The sequence below is a fragment of the Adiantum capillus-veneris genome, chromosome 17 (assembly GCF_014529385.1).
Source record: "Adiantum capillus-veneris isolate H3 chromosome 17, ASM1452938v2, whole genome shotgun sequence".
NCBI lineage: Eukaryota > Viridiplantae > Streptophyta > Polypodiopsida > Polypodiales > Pteridaceae > Adiantum > Adiantum capillus-veneris.
In genome coordinates, this window is record NC_140947.1 from 91,022,751 (window position 1) to 91,043,540 (window position 20,790).

Genomic DNA, 20,790 nt, shown 5'->3' on the forward strand with positions numbered 1-20,790 from the left:
TGGGGTTAAGATCCTGGCCAGGGGGATTGGCCAGGATACGTGCTCTCAATATAAAACGGCCAGTGAAGACCTCTCACATCTCTTCAAGGATTTCCCAATGATTAGCGGTCTAGTAGGGAAGGTATGCAAGTGGGTCCAAAGGACTTGGAAGATAGGATTCTTTAAAAACAATCTTTTCTTGGGAGGAGAGGCCTATAAGAGCCACGAGATAATCATTGCAACTCAAGTGGTTAGATTTTGTTACTTCAAACATATCTAGAAGACCAGGAACAATTGGGTATTCAGTAATTCCATGGAAATAGCTAGTTTCATGGAGATAGTACAAGAAAGCAGAGGGGCGATGTTAACCCTTGGGAAATGGAAGAACTCAGACGAGTGGAACAAATTAATTGGCATCGTAGGATAGAATCGTGAATTTTCCGAAGTGGATCCCCTGTTAGCTGATGGTTGGTCTATTGGAGATGTCATGGCTCGGCATGAGCATGACAAGAATCTGTAATTTTTGGGTTTGTCATTATAATCCACTCACAATTGTGAGTTTTGGAAAAAAAAAGATTCTTAGGTACTTGTAACTTTAAAGGTTTGAACTAAGCATTGCCAACAGGCATCAAAGTCAAACTTCGTGGAATCGATTTTTGATAGGTGTTTGGGATGTATAACATTGAGTGAAGATCTTACCACCTCTTCAAGGAGTGCCCGATTGTTTGTGGCCTTGCAGTCAAGCTATACAAGTGGGTCCAAAGGATGTGGAAAATAGGAATCTATAAAAAGGATCTTTTCCTTGGAGGTAGAACGATGAAAAGCCAACAGCTTTTGGTTTGTATGCAGAATGTTAGGTTTTGCTTTTCAAGCACGTGTGGAAGACCATGAACAATCAAATTTTTGAGAATGACACCTCGGTGGCTAGTTTCAAGGAGATTATCTACGAGAGTAGGAAGCTGATTATGGGCATAGGGAAGAAGAAGAACTTAGAGGAATGGAAAAGGGCTTGTTTAGTTGTCTCAACCCTATGCGAGTAAAGTTTCTTGAGTAAGGACTAGTGAAGTCTTTGATGTACAACACGTCTCCTTAAGGCTCAATAAGAGCTTGAGGCTGCCATGTAAATTTTCTTGACATGTTTAATACATTACACTCACGATTGTGAGTTTGGCCAAAAATAAAAATAAAAAATCCAATTAATTAAATGATGTTGTGGATAGAGGAGATGTATTAACCATTAAAAACAATAGATTAAATGGTGTTGTTTGTAGAGAAGATTTTTTTTTTCAAAACTCACGATTGTGAGTGATTGTATTAGAATGCCATCAAGAAATATACAAATCAGCCTCAAGCTCATGCCGAGCCTTGAGGGGCAGATGATTACATCAGTAACGTACTATTACCAAAAGTCTAGTCCTTTATGCAGCAGGGCTCGAGCGGATGGCGAGGGACGTCCGAAGGCAATCACCCGAGTTTTGCGTTTTACCAATTACATATATTAACTTCATATTTTCTTGTACAATCTCTGAGAAGATAGCCACAAAGAGGTCGTTGTCAAAAACACGGTAGTTCTTGACGTTCCAGATATTATTGAAGAAACAATATCTGACAGTTTGAGTACATATTAGAAGTGCAGGACTTTGAAATTGTTTCCCACCAATGCACAAATCCTTCTTGAAAAACCCTAGCTTCCATGTTCTTTGTATCCATTTACACACCTTTCTCGCTAGGCCTCTTATTGTCGGGAATTCCATGAATAGGTGCAAGAGGTCTTTGATTGCTAGTCTGCACCCTGAACATCTAATGGTCCCGATACCACGTGCCTAAATCTTGATTCTTGTTGGAAAATCCCCCCACAATACCTTCCACATAAATATCTTCATAAAATGAGGCCATTGCGGTTTCCAAATGTTCTTTGTGACCTCAACCCATCAAGCTTAAACAAGGGGGTTCCTGGTTGACTGGTAATAAGCAACCTGATGTTATCCCAGATCCAACTAGACAGACCCACGAACCCGACCCAGATAGAATGTATCCCCCCTAGAGGGTTTCCACTGAGTCAAATACTGGTTCCCATGGCACCACACGCACAGTGGTCCTGTTAAATATTAGGGGGCCTTTATCCAAGATCTTTCGGACACGTTGAAGACCTCCTTGAGTCGAACTGAGCAGAGGACCTTGGCTAAGTAAGTGGTGTTTTCAATTGACCCCCATGACCAAGAATTTGTGGTCCTTGAATCCATTGGATCAGTTCAAATCTATTAGGGACTCTACCACTGAAGCCAAACATGAGCATAAGCTTAGCTTGCTTGGATGCTGATAGAATTGCGACAGTAATAGACTTTGCAACCTCCACTTGCTGCGGCATAGACTTCTTTAAAGCACTATAGGCTCGATCTGCCAACCCTTCTTTGAAAAACCCACCGCATTCTTCTTGGGAGAAAGTTCTTTTGTTACCGTTTGGGACGCATTCTAACTGGTTGTTTACTTCTTTTAGCTCCTATTCGAGCTGAGCTTTAACATTCTTCAGCTTTTCCTGGCCTCCCTTATTTGATGCCTCAACAACTGTGTCTCTAGCACTATCCTTGGAGTTCAGACCCTTCAAAATGCTTGCGAATGAGATACTTTCTCTGAGAGCAGCAAAAGCTATTGATCCCTTGTTCACATTTGTAGAAATCGGCCCTTCGGACTCCCCCTCCTTGAGGGTCTTCACCTCAAAGTTGATTCTGTGAGCAGTAGGGACCTTGTATTTTGAAAGAGCATTATTAATCATCTGGGTTAGACCCCTTGTCAAAGCCTCCTTCTTCATTCTGGCGTCGTCTGAAGGTTGCAAAGTTGTCCCTTTCCCTTCATCCATCGGAGCGACTCCATCATTCATTGATATTTTTCTAGCTGCGAGCATTTGCAAAAACTTGATGATGTCTTCATCCATGGGCTGGGCCTCGGATTCCATTTTAACCTCGTGATAGAGCACAAATCCATGCACAAAAGAGGGGGGTTAAGGGTTTGGGGGGGGCGGGGGACACTAGGTCCGGTGAGGGCTAAAAGCCTCGGGGTGGAGGGATGCAAGCAAAAAAAGGAACACTAAATATAGTTCAAAAGGCGCCGAATATAAGTTTAGAATGCACATATTGTAAGCATCATAAGCATATTGAAAAAAATGCTTATTATAAACATGATATGTGCACAAGTTAGAGACAAAACTCGGTCTTGGTAGCACATCATAACACAACGACTCTGGGCAAGCACATCGCCACCCTACCGCACTCTATAAAGAAGGGCCTAGACAGTCAAACCTTTGTTTTTTGCTTGTATTAGACAATGCAGACACTTAGGGTTGTAGACGCTTCGCCCAGTTGGGGAAGAGAACTTAAGTTGAAAGAATATGATCTTACACTCAGAGCCAATTTACCCACCCCCTCCTCAACAATATTCTCAACTCAAGCTATGAATGTCGCCACCGGATGTTTCTCTAGAAATCGACATGGATTTGAGCTTCGCCTCCCTTGTGTTTAATCTTGCATGATTAGCCATTTTCATAGTATAGTATGTAGAACTAGTGTTGGAAACTTGTGGTTGGTTTCTTTAAAGCAGGAGGAAGCGGCTCATCAAGAAGAAGAAGATATGACCTCCATGGGTATTTAAGGAGGATGTATGAATTTTTGTAACATGGAGTAAGGGTAAATGTAGGCTCAATGGTGTCAAATACCTTAAGGGGCTTTGCACCCATTGAACTGACCTCTTTGCATACGTTGGATGACCGGAGTGCAAAGAATATTCTAGGGTTAGATGTATTTTGTTGAGTCAACACAATTAAAGCTCAAATGAACGTTAAAAAAAAAGAACATCTTTAGTCTTAACAAGTCTCCTTTCAATGTTGCACAACCAAAGTGAAGAATGACCAATTCCATTGAGCATAGACATTAATAGAATCATTGTCGCCGTAGTATGCAACCATACAATTATGCTGGTTCTCTTGGATTTGTCTTTCATCCTTGTCAAGAATTGCACTTGGGAACTATATCACTATTGCGCACTTGATCACAGTCTTTGAGTTCACTACCGTCTTCTTGTTTGTTTGCTGATGTTTAGGTTGATCTTTTAGAGTCGTTCTTGCAATTTAGAAACTTTTCCATTGACCTCGTGCTACATTTTGGCATGATCTTTTGTTGTGAGGGCGATGTACCCACTCTATGGACCTCAAGTGCATTCTCAATCAACACTTGTAATTTAGTAGTGTTATGCAATAAAATCATTAAAGAAATTTGGGGGATCACAATCTAAATTTTGGCATGATAGTGGTGCTACCCTCATTTTTTGTGTAATCATTTGGATTACATTCACTTTGTCATCAAATTGTTTCTTCTTGTTTGACTGCGCTATAGGTGGTTGATGATTGTGTAGTTATGTGGTCTCCTCGCAACTCTCTTGTGTATCATTCTCATGATTTTTTTTCTTATTTTACTAAGCTTTTTGTTGCATTTGTACAATAGATTTTACATTAACCAAGGTAATGGCATCATCTTATGGCGTTTTCATTTTCAAAATCACCATCATCCCTGGCCTGCATATCTCCCATAAGCTTACATGTTCGGGGTAAATCATATACATGTGCAAGCAAGTGCACAAAGGAGTTTCTCTTAGATGTAATCAACATGCAAAATCTACAAGTTTTTCAAAGCATTGGGATCTATGAAGATTGCATTGGGGATTTTTGTAGTAGAAACTTTGGCACATAGGACATTGAATTTGGATTTGTGTGCTTAACTTTAGGACAACCTCATTTTTTTCCCCTTGTGTTGGTGTCTTTGACTAACAAGGGTTAACCATCTTTGGTGCATCATCTTGAGTAGTAGTGGCAACTTGCTGCAAAGCTTGGAGCTCAGCTTGCACTTAGTCTAAACAAGTATTGTAGACATTGGCACGTGACATATGTAGGCTAAACAATAATGTTGCAATCCAATGTGGAGACTTGCAAACCAGTGACATGTGTAGGCTAAACAACAATGCTGCAAAGCTTGGAGCTCAGCTTGCACTCAATCTAGACAAGTATTGTAGACATTAGCATAGTGACATGTGTAGTAGATGCAACAATAGGCTAAACAACAATGTTTCAAACGAGTGTGGATATACTTGCAAGTCATCCTCATCATAATTGAATGACAGAAAGGAAAGAGTCATGCAGGGTGCTTGTGAGAAGTGATTGGCTTCTTGCCATCAGGTCCAGCCACATGCATGTTGTACTTGCTTCTCTTTTTGGGGATTTTCACATTTAAAGACATTATTTTTGAAGAGCCCAAGAGATTTGTCGAGAATGGGTTGCTAAGAAAAAGGCCCCTATTTATTGACGGCCCATGTGATTTCATGTAATCTATATTTTTTGAATTAGATAGCCTTATGAAATGATCGAGAAAGTTGGTGATTTTTCTTATAAATATGTGACACGTGCAAGGACTATAATTGACCGGTTTTCATAGGATATATGTGAACCCTAGTTTTTAAGCTCATCATAATAAATAGACCATTTTAGCTCAATGTGGGGGTTCCAAAGTTGAGGAGCTAGTCACATCAAGCTTAAAAACTTCTAAAACACCAAGGAGCTCCATAGCTTCCATATCCTCTCTAAGGAATAAATTACTTGTATTTTTCTCCTCCCACATGCTCTTTAGTACATTGTGGTTGAGCTCATGGTTAGAAACCAATGTTTTGTCCATTTTTCTTTGTTCATTGGTGTTTGAAGTTTGGAATTGGTGTAGAGTAGGTAGCTACTAGGAACATTATTTCCACCAGATGACCTCTCGGGGACTGACTCAATGACTACATTCCCCCCATGAAGTCCAATATCAGACAATACCCTCTCAATAATTTTTATGGAAGCTTCACTAATTGATAAAGGTTGTAGTTCCCATGCAAAACCTATGTAAAGGTGCACAATCTTCTCAATGATTCTACAAAGTTCATGCAATGTGCAGAGGTGAAAATTTGAAAGGTAATATCTAAATCATCTTGAAAGTTTGGATTTTTAGAGTGTCTATCTGGGATTTGTTCCAATTAGCAGGATTTAGATCCTTTGTTGTACCCATGCAATAGATAAAGGGGATTTTGACATTGGCACCCCTTGACACATCGTACATACACTTTAGTGTCTTTAGGTCTCCCCCAATGAGCCATTCCACCTTGTATCTACCAAAACCCTCAACATCTAGCTCCTCCCTAGCTTGATGAGATTTGATTATTGCAGGGATACTAGGGTGGTGGAGTACCCAATTCAACATATTAAAATCCTCACTATCAACCTCAAAAGTATCCAATCACCAAATGTTCTTCTCTGATTTCACACTCAAATTTTTAAGTTTTTTTTCCCTTTGTGGTATGAAGAACTCTCTTTCTGAGGGTTATTGATACTCTCTCAAGCTTTCTACCCTTCACAATTTCACTCTCATCTAATTTGATAAAAAAAACGGCTTGCATATTCCCTTCAGTATGTTGAAGATCATATAATTTTATCATTTCCTTGTGCAAAGTTCTCAAGTCAAAGAATATATTGTTGAAAGAGTTAAACTTGAGGTCTTTCTTCTTACTAGGATATATGTCATTGATGTGGAAAGTTCCAAGAATCTCCACGACCTTGTAATTAATTTTGAGCATGACTTGTTGAACAATTGATGGCTTTGAGAGCAAGGAATCCTTCACTCTTGACCGCTTTAGGTTTTCATTGATGAGCTTGAATAGTTTTTGGTAACTTGCCCTAATGATTCCAACTTTGTCCATAGTGCCTTGAACTTCATCATTGTCAAAGCAGAAGTTGCAAAAATCCATTGATGCATGTTTGCCTAGAAACCCTGAATCCAATAGGCAACAATAGGTGGAGTCACTTCACAAAAGTAGACCTTTGCAAAAATCTATTGATGCATGTCCTCCTAGCAACCCTAAAGCTTATTTCATCCAATAGTGATTCCACCTATTGTTGCCAACAACAATAGGTGGAATCACTTTACAAAATGATTGTGATGCCCATCTCATGTTTCCCTGTGAATAGTCTAGCTAAACTAAGGACCTAAGGTAAACACAAAAAAAACTATATCACCCAAAGATACCAACTTGCAAGACAAAAATATTAATTTGAAAAAAAATCAATTTCATCTCGCTATGATTCTTCTATTGTTGCCTCCACCTCTTTGCTTGGGACTCTCAATATTCTTCAATTGCCTTTGTCTTTGTCTAAACCCAAGCTCCGTCCTCGTTCTTTTGACTATATTCAGCAACGATTGGAGGTTCTTTACCTTCTCCTTGATTTCTTGAAGCTGATGATTAAGAGAATCCTTCAACTATATTAGCAAATGGTTTTCCAAATTAAGAATGCCCCTCTATGCTACAAGGTTTTTAGCCTAATAGCCCTGTCATACCATCTTCTACAAATCTCATCAATGAAGAGCAATTGAAAAATGACGGGGTGAATTTGGTGATGGGGGATACAATCTACCATCCATCCATCCATAGGTGAATGTGCTTCTTTTCTTCTAATCTCACTACTTCTATGGCAGAAGGAGGAGTTTCACAAATAGATAAATTCTCAGCATGATTCATGGTCAAAGCTTGGATATGGGGAAGATGATGAGTTGGATATGGTATAGAGAAAGATGCAGAGAAAGGACAAAATGAGTAGGGGGAAATTTAAAATACACTACCTTATTCTTTTTGCCTTAAAGAATAAGGGGTATCACTCATTTAGTAGAGAGTACTCCACCCACACATAGTCTATCATTGTACACTCACCATGTGCACACACACACACACACACACACACACACACACACACACACGCACACGCACACGCACACGCACACGCACACCACATAACTTCCACATTTGTGTGCTCTTCAACTAGTATGAGAGTGCACGATGATGGCAGGGAGCATAGCTACATCAAGAGCTCCCACGAAAAAGCTTGCTTGTTCTCGAGGGTAGAGATAAAGGAATCTTGGAATATTTTGTGAGAATGCAATGGATCTTGTGAGATCAACTGAGAGTGATGTGTGCTTTTATGGCCTGAACCAACAAATCTACAAGAAGCTTTATAGGAATGTGTGTATACTATAGGTGCTTCATAGAAAATTTTTCATTTATAATAGGGACATTTTATAATTTAATTAAAAATAACTTTAAAAAGTCTATATGAATAACAAAAGAGAATTAACATTTTGAAAATTCAAAGACAGAGCTTATCTCTCAACCAATGTTAATATTATCAAACCTCTCAAAGATTATTGAAGTCCAATGTGATGCTTGTGGACAATGCCTTGAAGCTATGTTGTTTCAAGAAAGGCATGCCATATCATATGAAAGTAGGAGATTGCATGACCAAGAAAAGAATCTAGGCATACATGAAAAAGAGCTACTAGCTATTTTACATACCTTAGATGCTTGGAAGCGTTATCTTCTAGGCACTCCATTTATTTTACACACAGATCACCAAAGTCTTAAGTAATTTCTCATGAATTCTAAATTGAGTGATAAATAAATGAGGTGGGCAAGCAAATTCCATAAATTTCTCACATAGATGGTAAGTACAACCAAGTGTCCAACACTCTTTCAAAAAGACCAAAGGTGAATGCTGTATCAATAGCTACTTTATGAGTAGATAAAAATGCTATGGTAGATAAAAATGCTAGAGATATATCTTCTTTGGTAGATAAAAATGCTGCAAATATAGACATGTGATGTCAGCTATTGCACTATAGGAAAGAAAGAGGAACCATACAATGTGAAAGATGGTTATATTTTCTATGGCAATAGATTATGCATAACACATAACTTACGTGAAAAAGTTATATACAAATCTCATGTTCCCCCTTATGTAGGACATCGAGAGATTCAAAATACTCTCAAGGGAGTAGAGATGTACTTATATCAACCAACAATGAAGGTGTACATATCGGACTATGTTGCCAAATGTAATGTATGTCAAAAGATAATATGTAATAGAGGGAAGCAACCTGGCTTGCTTCAGCCATTGCCTACACTTGATTCCCTATGGGAGAGTATATCCATGGATTTCACCTTTGGATTGACCGATCCATTCATGGGAATATGGGAATATGGACAATAATAGACCAATTTAGTAAGCAAGTTCATTTTATATCGATCAAAAAGACTATTAAATCACACCATATGGAAACCCTCTTTATCTCACATGTATTTAAGTATCATGGTTTACCAACATCTATAGTATGCAAGAATGACTAGTAATTTTTGGAAAGGTCTCTTTGAGAAGCTGGCTACTAAGTTTAATTTCTCCTCAGCCTATCACCCACAAACCGATGGTGGCCAAAGTGAGATAGAAAATTCAACTGCTAGTGATCTACTTAAATCCTATGCTACAAAAATAGATCAAAAAGATCAATTGGAAAAGTATTTAACCTTAGTAGAGTATGCATACAATAACATTGCCCATACTTCTACAGGAAAGGAACCCTTTGAGATAATTGAAGGAAGACCTAAGCTTTCATTGATAGTCAAGATGCTTGGAAAGATATTTGGTGCTGATGAGTATAACGGAGACCGTAGAGAATATTTTAAGAAGATTGAGGAAACCATATCCATCATGCAATAGAAGCAAAAGGATATTGTTGATAAGCATAAAGTTTTCTTGACCTTCAAAGAGAATGATTGGGTATTACTTAAGTTTCCCAAAGCATGCCGCCTAAGCTATACCATAAGCAAGGCGACACAAGGATGCACACGGGTCACCAAACATATTATGCTAAGATAACAAAAAGATATTATGGAACATTTTAAATCCTTAATTCCATTAGTGAATCAACTTATAAGATGAGGTTACCAAGAACTTGGCTCATTCATAATGCCTTTTAGGTGAGACTTTTGAAACCTTATACTAGGGTGAGCCACCCAAAGAACCAGTAATTGAAGAACCACCTGAGTTTGAGGTCAAGAAGAGATCTTGTAGCCAAATATTATCCTAAAAAATGAAGAAAATATTTTAAGAAGTGGTAAGACTATCTCACAATATATTGTCAAACTTAAGAGCTATCCTTTTGAAGATGCAAGGTGGATGCAAGACATCCAACTAAAGGATAATGTAAACCTATACTTACAAAGATTCAAATCAAAGATAAGAACCATGTATGAAAAAACATGTTTTGTAAATCATTTTGTTTTGTTTTGACCCTGAGATTTCTTTTTTTAAACGTTCATTAGTTTTAAGTGTAAGCATACCATGAATCCTACTTTTAGTAGCTTAGTCTTTCAAGCACCTAGTAGACCTTGTCAATCTACTACATAAGATGATAAGGGCTAAGAAATTCTTGTGACATCTAAGTCTTCCAAGAACAAAGTGGATTTAGTCCCCACTATGGAAGAATGTCGACGGGTAAAAACGGATCCTCTACCAAAAGCTACATGAATAGCTATGACTTTATTTTTCCTACTCCATAGTCAATGAAAACTATGATTTGAAGGGAAAGGTAATGAAAATTAGATCTTCTTCCTTTGTTAAATATTTTCCATCTTAATTTGTCCATTTAAGTCTAGGGAAAATAAAAGAGAACAAGTGAAGTAGACTAAAGTGCTTATAGAGTAGCTCTCGGTCAAAAGCTTGGGACCAAAGGAGAGAAGTCTATAAAAAAACACAGTAATTGCTATTTAGTTATCTTGGTTAAAGGTACATGTCAAGAAAGGATGAATGTATACAGAGCAGCCTTCAAGTTCATCAAAGTTACAGGACAAAGGAGATTATAGAACAATTATAGGAGTTTAAAAATAGAAATCAGTTATGTTAAAATTTACATAATTAAAATTATTTACTAGACTCTAAGTATATAGTCTAGAAAGCCTTCAGGAAAAGTTAAAATTCACTAGAGCTAAACTAAATTTAGCATTTGGGACCAAGTTTATGGTACCTCCAAAGCATTGTGCTAAGGTTTTGCACATGAGGAGAATCTTGAAAATCCCAAGGGTGAGTTTAACCTTTATCAAAGTTTGACCTAATTTAGGAGGTCCTAAATTAGTAGGTAGGCTCTAGCTTGGGTCAACTTTGTAAAGCCTCCAAAGAATAGTGAAAAGGTCTTGCATAATACTCGGGAAAATTAAAAGCCTAAGGTTAAATTGGTCCCACCATTTTTGGTAAGTTGACGCTAGTCCCCCTTTACCAAGTTTGGCTAGGCCACATATCCAAAGTATCTTGCACTTACTTTATGGGAATAGCTAACAAGTGTGTGGGTGTATGTGTAAATTTCTCCTTGCCAAATCCAAGTCAAAAGAGGAGTGGGGGGGATGGTGAGTTGTTGAATATTAGAAAGGAAGGGATGAAACATCTATAAGCTGACACATTAAGTTGTATTTTATGTATTCACTTGTGATTGGTCCATGTAATTAGCATTCTTTTTTGAGATTTTTGGCAAGTATAAGAAAGGAAAAAAGGGGGGGTTTGTGGAGATTTTTGGTCACTCTCTCTCATTTTTTGTTCATTCTCCAAAGAGTGTGAGAGAGGGAGTGTTCTCACACTCCCTCTTAGACGGGAGCTCAAGAGTGGGTTTCCTTGCTCAAGGACTTGGCTATGGATGAAAATCCAAGCAAGTGAAAAATATTCTTCTTCTTCTTCTTAATCTTCTCATACTTGATTGCACTAAGCTATGCTAAGAGATTGGTCATGGAGTAAGCATATACAAGTTACTACTTCTTTTGCTTGAAAAATACTTCTGGCACCCTTATCTGCCTCTTACCTCACATTTTTTTCTCCTTGCTAGGGTGTTTTGGGCATGGGAAGGAGGGTTAAACCATGTAATCATGAATTTGATCATCTTCGTGGTTCAAGAAAAGCTCCATAAGAGAAAGACATTGTGTTGTGATCAAAGCTCTCTTTGAGAGAGAATTATAAAACAAGGACCTTTTTGGAGGTGGAAGCAGCCACAAGTAAATTCAGTCCTCATTGATGTCAATATTAATTGTGGTATTCTCTTTGAATTATGTGCATGGCTTAATTTTCTAATGTGTAAATGTGCAATGAAATCAGCCCCGAACTACTTCTAGTCTCCTCTAAAGGATTCTCTTGAGGGAAAACTATCTCCTTTCATAAGTTTATTCCATTGAATCTACAAGAAGTACTAGATTCTCTGACACCTAAATAAGGCCTTCGAAAACTTGGAAGTAAACTTTGTATCCCTATTGCTTACTATTCTTTTGGGTATCCCATGAAGTCTAAAGATTTCTTTGACAAAGATGCGACTTATATATGAAGCTGTGTAAGTTATCTTTACTGGTATTAAGTGATATGCCTTGGTAAGCACGTCTACTACTATCATAATAGAGTCAAAGCCTCCTTAAACGGTGGGAAGGCATGTTACAAAATCCATGCTACTGAGTTCCCACTTCGTTTGAAGAATGCCTGATGGTTAAAGTTTTCCAGGCATCATTACACGCTCATCCTTAGTGCTTTGATGGAAAAGGAATTGTTTGATTGATGAGGTACATCTTCCTTTATTCTTGGCCAAAAATAGCTTCTTCTCATAGCAATTAGGGTTTTTACATACCCATAGTGCCTTGCTACTAGGGGATTGTGTCCTTCATATAAGATTATCTCTTTCAAGGTTGAATTCCTAGGGATGTAAAGTCAATGCTTGTAGTAGAGAAGCCCATATTCAATGGAATAGTCCTTGATCATGGCTTTATCTTTTGTCATTGGGTCTGCTTGTTCAAGGATCTATAGAAGTTGAAGATAAGTCTTATCATCCAGGGGACTTCCTTAACCTTATCAAAAATTGAATTGTTGACAATGGACATGGCCCCAAGGAAATCCGTTCATCTAAGGGCACGAAAAAAAACATTGTCCTTACCTAGACTATACTTGATTTCAAAATCATATTCTTGTAAATGATCTATCCACCTTCGGTGCCTCATGTTGAGAGTTGTTTGGGAGAAGATCCACCTTAGGCTTTGATGGTTTGTAATCAACTGAAACTTGCATCCCATAAGGTAACATCTCAAGAGCATGAATTGTAGCCAAAAGTTCCAAATCATGAGTTGGATAATTCAACTTGTGGATTCTCAATTTTCAAGAGGTAAAGCTGACAAGTTGACCTTCGTGTGTGAGAAATTCTCCTATAGCAAGGCCGCTAGCATCACTTTACTTCAAACTCTTGTGTGAAATGGAGCAGTTTGAGTACAAGAACTCATGTAAGGTATTGTTTTGGTTGAAGGAAGAAATCTTCTTGCTCTTTCTACCGCATAAAATTGGATAATTACTTGGTAACTGAGTCAAAGGTGCAATGATGAGTACATAATCCTCGACAAATACTCTAAACCATCATGTTAGAAGCCTCAAATCTCACTAACAATTCTGGGTTGTGAACATCCTACTATATCCTCAACCTTTGCAAGATCTACTGAGACTATCTCAAGAGATATGAATCCAAGGTAGCTGACTTTGAGAGTAAAGAGAACATTGTCGATGTTGGTTAGGAGATGCTACACTTTGCATACATGAGCTTCATGCTCCTACTCATCTTTAGAATAGATCAATATGTCATCCAAAAATACCAACACAAAATCATCAAAACATTCTCAAAATATATCCTACATAAGCCAATTATTAGTTGTTTGGAGCATTTGTAAGACCGAAGGGCATTACTATGCATTCATAATGTCCATAACTTGTGTTGAATACTGTCTTATGAATGTCTACCTCTTTAAATAGTGTCTTATAAATGTCTAACTCTTTGATTTATATTTGATGGTAGCTTGACCTAAGACCAATCTTTGTAAACATTTTGGCTCCATACAATTTATTGAGTAGCTTGCCAATGTGGAGAATAGGGTACTTAATCTTTACGGATACCCAATAGGAAGTCGGTAGTCAATGCAGAGATGTAGAAATCCATCCTTGTTTTTTTGTAATTATACAGATGCTCCCCATGGTGAAATGCTTGGTTGTATGAACCCTTGTATGATAAGTTAGTGAAGCTTTTCTTTTTGGTCTATGGTTTTGGGGAAATACATTTTGTAGGGTCTCTTTGAAATAGGTTCACTACCTGGAAAGGTTACAATCTCATGATCTATATCCCTTTGGAGAGGTAGAGTTGAGAGATTTTTTGGAAATACATTCACAATTCCTTAAGCTACTCTAGAAATAGGCTAGCCTCTATATCTTCAATCTTATTCAATTTAACCACATAGATCTACATAAACCTTTTAGAAGTCGACTAGCGTTGAAATACATTCACAATTACTTAAGTCACTCTTGAAGTAGGCTAGCCTCTATATCTTCAACCTTATTCAATTTAACCACATAGACCTACACCCGGGGCAGTCACTTATCAAAAGACCCCTATATCACGTGCGTTCAAGAGGTAATTAATAATACCCCAATATACATACTATACTTACACTGTGAGCCTATTTAAAAAACCCCCACCCCCCTCTGTATGTATACATTTTTATACATTTTAGTCTTTTAATAATCCTCTCCGGTTAACTCATGTGATATCATACACATTCTAAAAAGTGACCGCCCCGGGGACCTACATAAACCTTTTAGAAGTCGACTAGCGTTGACTAAATTAACCTTAGTTTTTCCATTAGTCCCTTGTACTAATACTTCTTCACCTAAATCATTTCTAAAAGGAAGACTACCCTATGCACAATGAATGTGTAATAAGTATATACATAGCATCTGATGTCAGAGAAGGTATACTCTAAGGTTGCTTCGGTTGTTACTACATGTCATTGATACCTTAAGTTGAACGTCCCCCCTAGGCCTTCCTCTAAAGTTGTTGAAGTTGTTATACATTCTTGTAGGGGTATTTCCTTTCACTCCAAGAGGTTGGGCTTTGCGAAAGGAATCTTGAATTGGTGTTGGCCTCATAGCTTCCAAGTGCGTGCTCAATGATTTTTTAAGGCCTTGACAGAAGTGGGCAATCTATTGTTCCATTGTCATTTAGTGTGTATAGCATCATAAAAACACATACTTGGTGTAGTACTCCTCCAATGAAAGTCCTAATTGGCTCAGGGAAAAAAACTTGTTCGTCATCATAATGGCTTGATGTGTAGGATGGAGGTAGCGGCATTTTGAGATTCTAACCATGAACAGAAGTGATTATTGGTGATCAAATGGATTCTTGCTTTGCCGCAAGAGAGGGATTATGAGAGCTACATAGAGGATTTTACCATGAAGTTGATGTAGAGTGCATATGCCATGAAAAGAGAAGAGAATATAGTTAGAGAGTAGAGAGATATGGTCCTTCTTCTTCTTATTCCCACAAACAAGAGAGAGATTCTTAGATGGTGATGGAGAGCTTGCACCACCTCCGTATAATATGTACATAGTGTTTCACTATATTCTATGAAACCGTCAACAAAAAAAATTGCGCACTACTAGTCCTTTATATTGTTCACTAATAGATTGGAGTGTAATCTAAGCCAAAATTGGGTGTCCCCTCTTTCATTAGGAATAGTCCTTATTTTTTTTGGGATTTTTTCTAAGACCATGGCCTTGCTTTTGGAACTCAACTTCTGCCAAAACATTCAATTTTTGTATAGTAACATAGTCAATAAAATGGTATCTAAGTAATTAATGAGACCGTACATGAGCTAGGCCGCATTGTGGTGCCCCAATATAATTATGACACTTATCATACCACCCCAACGTATTTATGTTGTATATTTTTATAAAAATAATTCTTGTAAAATTTTTATTTAAGGCCATTTCTCCAACGTATGTCCATTTTTGATTCATACCGTGAATGAAAGTAATATTTTTGGGTAAGATGATAATAGAAAGCACATTGCTTATTGAATATGCCAAAACATATGAAAAGCAAAAAAAAGTGTGAAAAGCCAAAACAAACCAAGTTTTTAAAAAATTCAACAACTTCTTCACCTAGCCTACCTAAACTAGGAGACGAACCTACTTTTCATTGAAAGCATGAAAAACACAAAAAGCACTCAAAAAGGAAATTTTTTTACAAAATTGAACCCTAGCTATTTTGGAGCTCGTAGATTAAAGATCCGGCTTTGCTTTTGGAAGTCCCAGAAGTAAAAAATCTCTCCAAAGACAAACACCATGGTCTTTCCATTTGTGCCAGACTGGGACAGAGATGGTGTCTTTTGATTCCTAGTAGTGCAAGTATCCCAAATATGCCTTCCTTGACTCATTTGGACCAGTAAAAGCTCCTCTAATCACCCAAAAATTAAATGTCAAAGACCAAATTCTAATAATTGACCCAACATGCATCAAAAAGTGTTAAAACAATTCATACAGAGTGTCAAAAGACTCACCAGGTAGTAGAGACCAACCAACAAAACATGACTAGTCTAAAAAATCCTACCAATGTTTGCTATCGTGGTTGCTGCCATCTGTTCTAGCTTGGAAATTTGACCCTACCAGCGTGTAGATCATCTTTCTAGGTTTCCATAAATACCTTGGTTGAATCAAACAGACTCTAGAATCACTCTCAATTAAAGATTAAGCTTTGATTGTCAAATTCTTGACCTAGCTTCCAATTTTTTGGCAAATCTTTGAATTTTAGTAAAGATCCGAAGAGAAAATTAGACTAATCACTCAAAATTCCAAGAGGCAAAGTGCGTGATCTTGTGTATAATGGTATCTAGGTTACCAAGAGAAAAGGTTGCACAAGGAGTAGTTGACCTCACATGTAAGAGGTTAAATTTTGCAAGAGTGTCTATCTTTTTTTATGTATTTGAGATTGGGAAGGTATCTTCTGAGAGATGGTAGAGTAACAACAAACCAAGAGAGTCTAGTGTCAAACTGAAGAGAGTGTAAACCAAGCCACGATAGATCCCTTAGCTCCAATAACACCATATTCGTGAATTTGAGAATCTCCAAATTCTCACTTTGAAACGAGCTTAAGATTTGAACACATCGTCAAATCTTAGCCAAAGTTTGAGAGCATGGCTTGGAATACCTTTTCAAGCTCTACCTTGTGGAAGTCTTTGGTCTTAAAAAATAGTTTGATATTTGGCAAAATCTTCAAGACATTGGTGATTCCCAAATAGGCTCTTTCTATAAGCCGGTGGTTGTATTGGCCCGACAAAATTTATACCCCATTTTGCAAAAGCTCTAGCCCCCATCATTGGTCTTAAAGGCATGCTATCTACACGGGTTGACATTTTTGCTTGTTGACATGCATCACACTTTCGAACATATTCTTTGGCATCTGTAAAAATTGTTGGCCACCATATGCCTTCCATCAAGATTGCTCTTGCAGTGGTTTTGCTAGAAAAGCGACCTCCAGCTAATCCAACATGTGCTTGTTCTATAATGGGAATATATTCTTCTTCATTTGCACAAAGACATAGATGTTGATCCTTCCCTCTTCAATACAATTGGTTTCCAGTAAGAGCATAGTCTCTTGCTTCAGTTTCAATTGCTCTTTGTTGGTGTTTACTCATATCCTCAGGAAATGTTGGCTTGATAAGTAAGTAACTAGATAGTTACTCCACTTAGGAAAAAGTGACATTTGGAACAATGTCACATGAGGTATGGGTGTTTGTTTTTGGCATTGATGACATTTTTTTACAAATGAGTGAACGTCACTCCTCATGGTTGGCCAAAATACTCCAAGTCTCAAGCTTCATTGCATAGTTTGGTCTTCCGCAAAGTGAAGTCCCACTATGGTAATATGTACTTGACTTAGGTATTGGGTTTTCTCTTTAGGATTAATACACAAAAGCAATATTCCATCCCGATTTCTTTTGTACAGCCTTCCAACTATTAATTGATACATAGCCAATTGACCAATTAATTTGGCTATAATATAAAGTGGTATTTGCAAATCCATTTGAGCTATGATCATCAATGAAACCATTTTTTCTTACCATCGGGGTATCATTTCCATGAAGAACAGATATGCATTTGGTAGATCATCGTCTACCCCTTTCGGTGGTTCTCCTGAAATAATCCTTGATAAATGATCTGCTCTTTGGTGAGTGGTGCCCTTTTTCACAACTACAGTGAAATCAAATTCCAAAAGAATAATGAACCATCTCACTATTCTTCCTGTGTTGCATGGATTGTTGACTAAGAACAATAAGGCTTGGTGGTCCACAAAGAAATAGAATTTGTTAGCTAATAGGTAATGTCTATTCTTTTTTACGGCATAGATCATTCCTAATCCTTCCCTTTCAGTGGTTGTATAGTCTTTCTCTACCATATTCAAGTGTCTACTAGCATAAGAAATAGGAAAATCAAATTTTTTGTCTCCTGGTTGAGCTAGTATACACCCAATGGCAAAATTGGAAGCATCTACATGTATGTGGAATATCTTATTCCAATATGGTGCTTTCAATATTGGGGTTGAAGTGAGAGCTTGCTTTAGCTTCATGAAGGATTCTTCACACTCATCAGTCCATTCAAAGAGTGTAATCAAGTTGTACACGGGTTTTGCAATTATAGTGTACATGTAAATGAATCGTCTGTAATATCCACAATGTCCCATGAAAGCTTGAACCCCTTTGACTTTTGTCGGTCTAGGCAATTCAACAATAACATGAATTTATCCATATCAGTAGCTATGCCTTTTTTAGACACTATATGTCCAATAATTTTTCCTTGTCTGCCCATAAATGTGCACTTTTCAGAATTTAAGCAAATCCTATAACATTTTTCAAATAACTTTTTGAGGTGTGCAAAATGATCAGCCCGGATTGATGAATGTACACATAGATCATCCATATATACTTCCAAGAAATTATGAAGATATTTCTTAAAAGCATGGCTCATCAATCTTTGAAAGGTGACAGGAGCATTAGTTAACCCAAAAGACATAACCCGATAGGCAAAAATATTCCATTCAGTTGCAAAGGCAGTTTTATGTTGACCCCAAAAAGACAAAAATACCCCATTCAGTTGCAAAGGGAGTTTTATGTTGATCTTTGGGGTCAACCAAAAGTTGATTGTATCCCAAAAAGCCATCTAAAAAGCTATTAGCTTCTTTTCCTACAACTTGTTCTAAAACATGCTCAGTGATTGGAATCGGAAAGTTGTCTCTAATGGTAGCTGCATTCACTTTCTTGAGATTGACACACACTCTTAATTTTCTATTTTTCTTGGATACTACCACGATTGGAGGCACCCAAATCTGTGTGTTCAATTTCATAAATGAATTCGGCTTGCTTGAGATTTTCTATCTCTTCTTTGATCTTTCTAGCAAATGTTTCATTATAAGTATATTGCCTCTGTCTGCTTGGTTTTGCATCATGTCTCATAGGTATGGTATGCTGACAGATTTCCAGATCAACACCCTTGAGATCCTTATAAGACCAAGCAAAGATATCTTGGCATTCTTTAAATAATCTTAAAAAAATCTCTTCTTCTTCTTCATCAGGTCATTTGCAATGTAGGCAGGTCTAGGCTCTTCTCTTGGTTCAGCTTGATCCATCTTATTTGTGTTTTCAGGTCCTTCGTGGACTGACCCTGTTTTCTTAGTTCCCTGACAGGTTGTTCGATTATGATCTTTTGGTCTTGGAGAGTGTATTTCTTGTAATGGGATGGAACACTCATTACATCCTTACCTTCCTCCTCGGTGGTTTCCATTTCCGTGGTGTACATCTCCTTTAGAGCTTTCTTTAACTCTTGATATTTCTTTTTTCGTTCAACTCGTGTCATGGTTGAATCCTTGTCTTGGTATTTAGGTTTTTCTTGAGTTTCCTTCCTCGTTTTTCTCGATGTTTTTGATATTTCTTGCTTTTTATTTGAAGGATATCTATCCACGATTTTGTCTTTGACACAATCATGTGCATCTATCTGCATCAAAAATTGTGTTTTACTAGAGACTGATGGCATGGGTTTAGATTTCAAGTTTCTGGTGTCTCTTTTTCTTCTATACCACTTCTGTCTTCTTAATTTCTGGTTTGGAAAGTCAAAAAACTTTTCCTCCCCTCCTTTCATGAGTAGTTTAGCTCTCACATGTTCTTTTTACGACCCCGAATCATCTGAGGAAGCTGAATGTTCTTCTAACTCATCTGTTGCATCATAGTAGAAAAGACTTGTTGAACTTTCATTAAGTAATTGGGTTTTGAATTTCTTCTTCAATGTGTAGGGTTTAAATCATTTGTATGGGAAGTATGTCATAGCCGTCCTCATTGCAAATTTGAGTAGGCATAGACGTATTTAAACACACATCCATTGTTATTAAAATTTGAGTCCACTCAAATGGCTCAAACAAATGCTCCGAAAAGGGTTCAGGTATATAGGCTTCATCTGTGCAATCCCTTTCTAAGATACACTCTTCTCATTTTAAGCTCCCATTTTCTGAGGCTCCACACATCCGAATAGGTGTGTCTTTGTTTAACAAAGATGGAAGCTTCATTTCAGCCAAAGAGACCGAGTCAAATTCTTGTATGGGTGTTTTCATGACATCTCTATAGGTGTGATCTTTTAGACTAACCCTTGTTATTGATCCCAATTGCTTCAAGTACAGGTAATCGTTTTCCCAATCATGTATAGTTATACTTGTTGCATAATTGAGTTTTTTTCCAAAGTCCACTATTGCAAAAGTATGTTGATAATAAATTCCACAGGAACTAACTATCACTTTTTTAAGCAGTCCTAGGGATTTTTTGATGTGTCCATCATTCAATTTCAATTTCATTCGAGTTTTTCTAATGGCTAGATTTTCCTATGATTCCCATAGTGCTTTCGTGGCCATGGCTATGCCTGCCCCACTATCCAGTATTGCCATGGTTTCTATATTATTATATCTTACTAAAAGGGTTGTGTTTCCTTCTTCCCCTTCGTAGTATTCTTTGACTTTGTTCATTGGTATGGATCTAATCTCT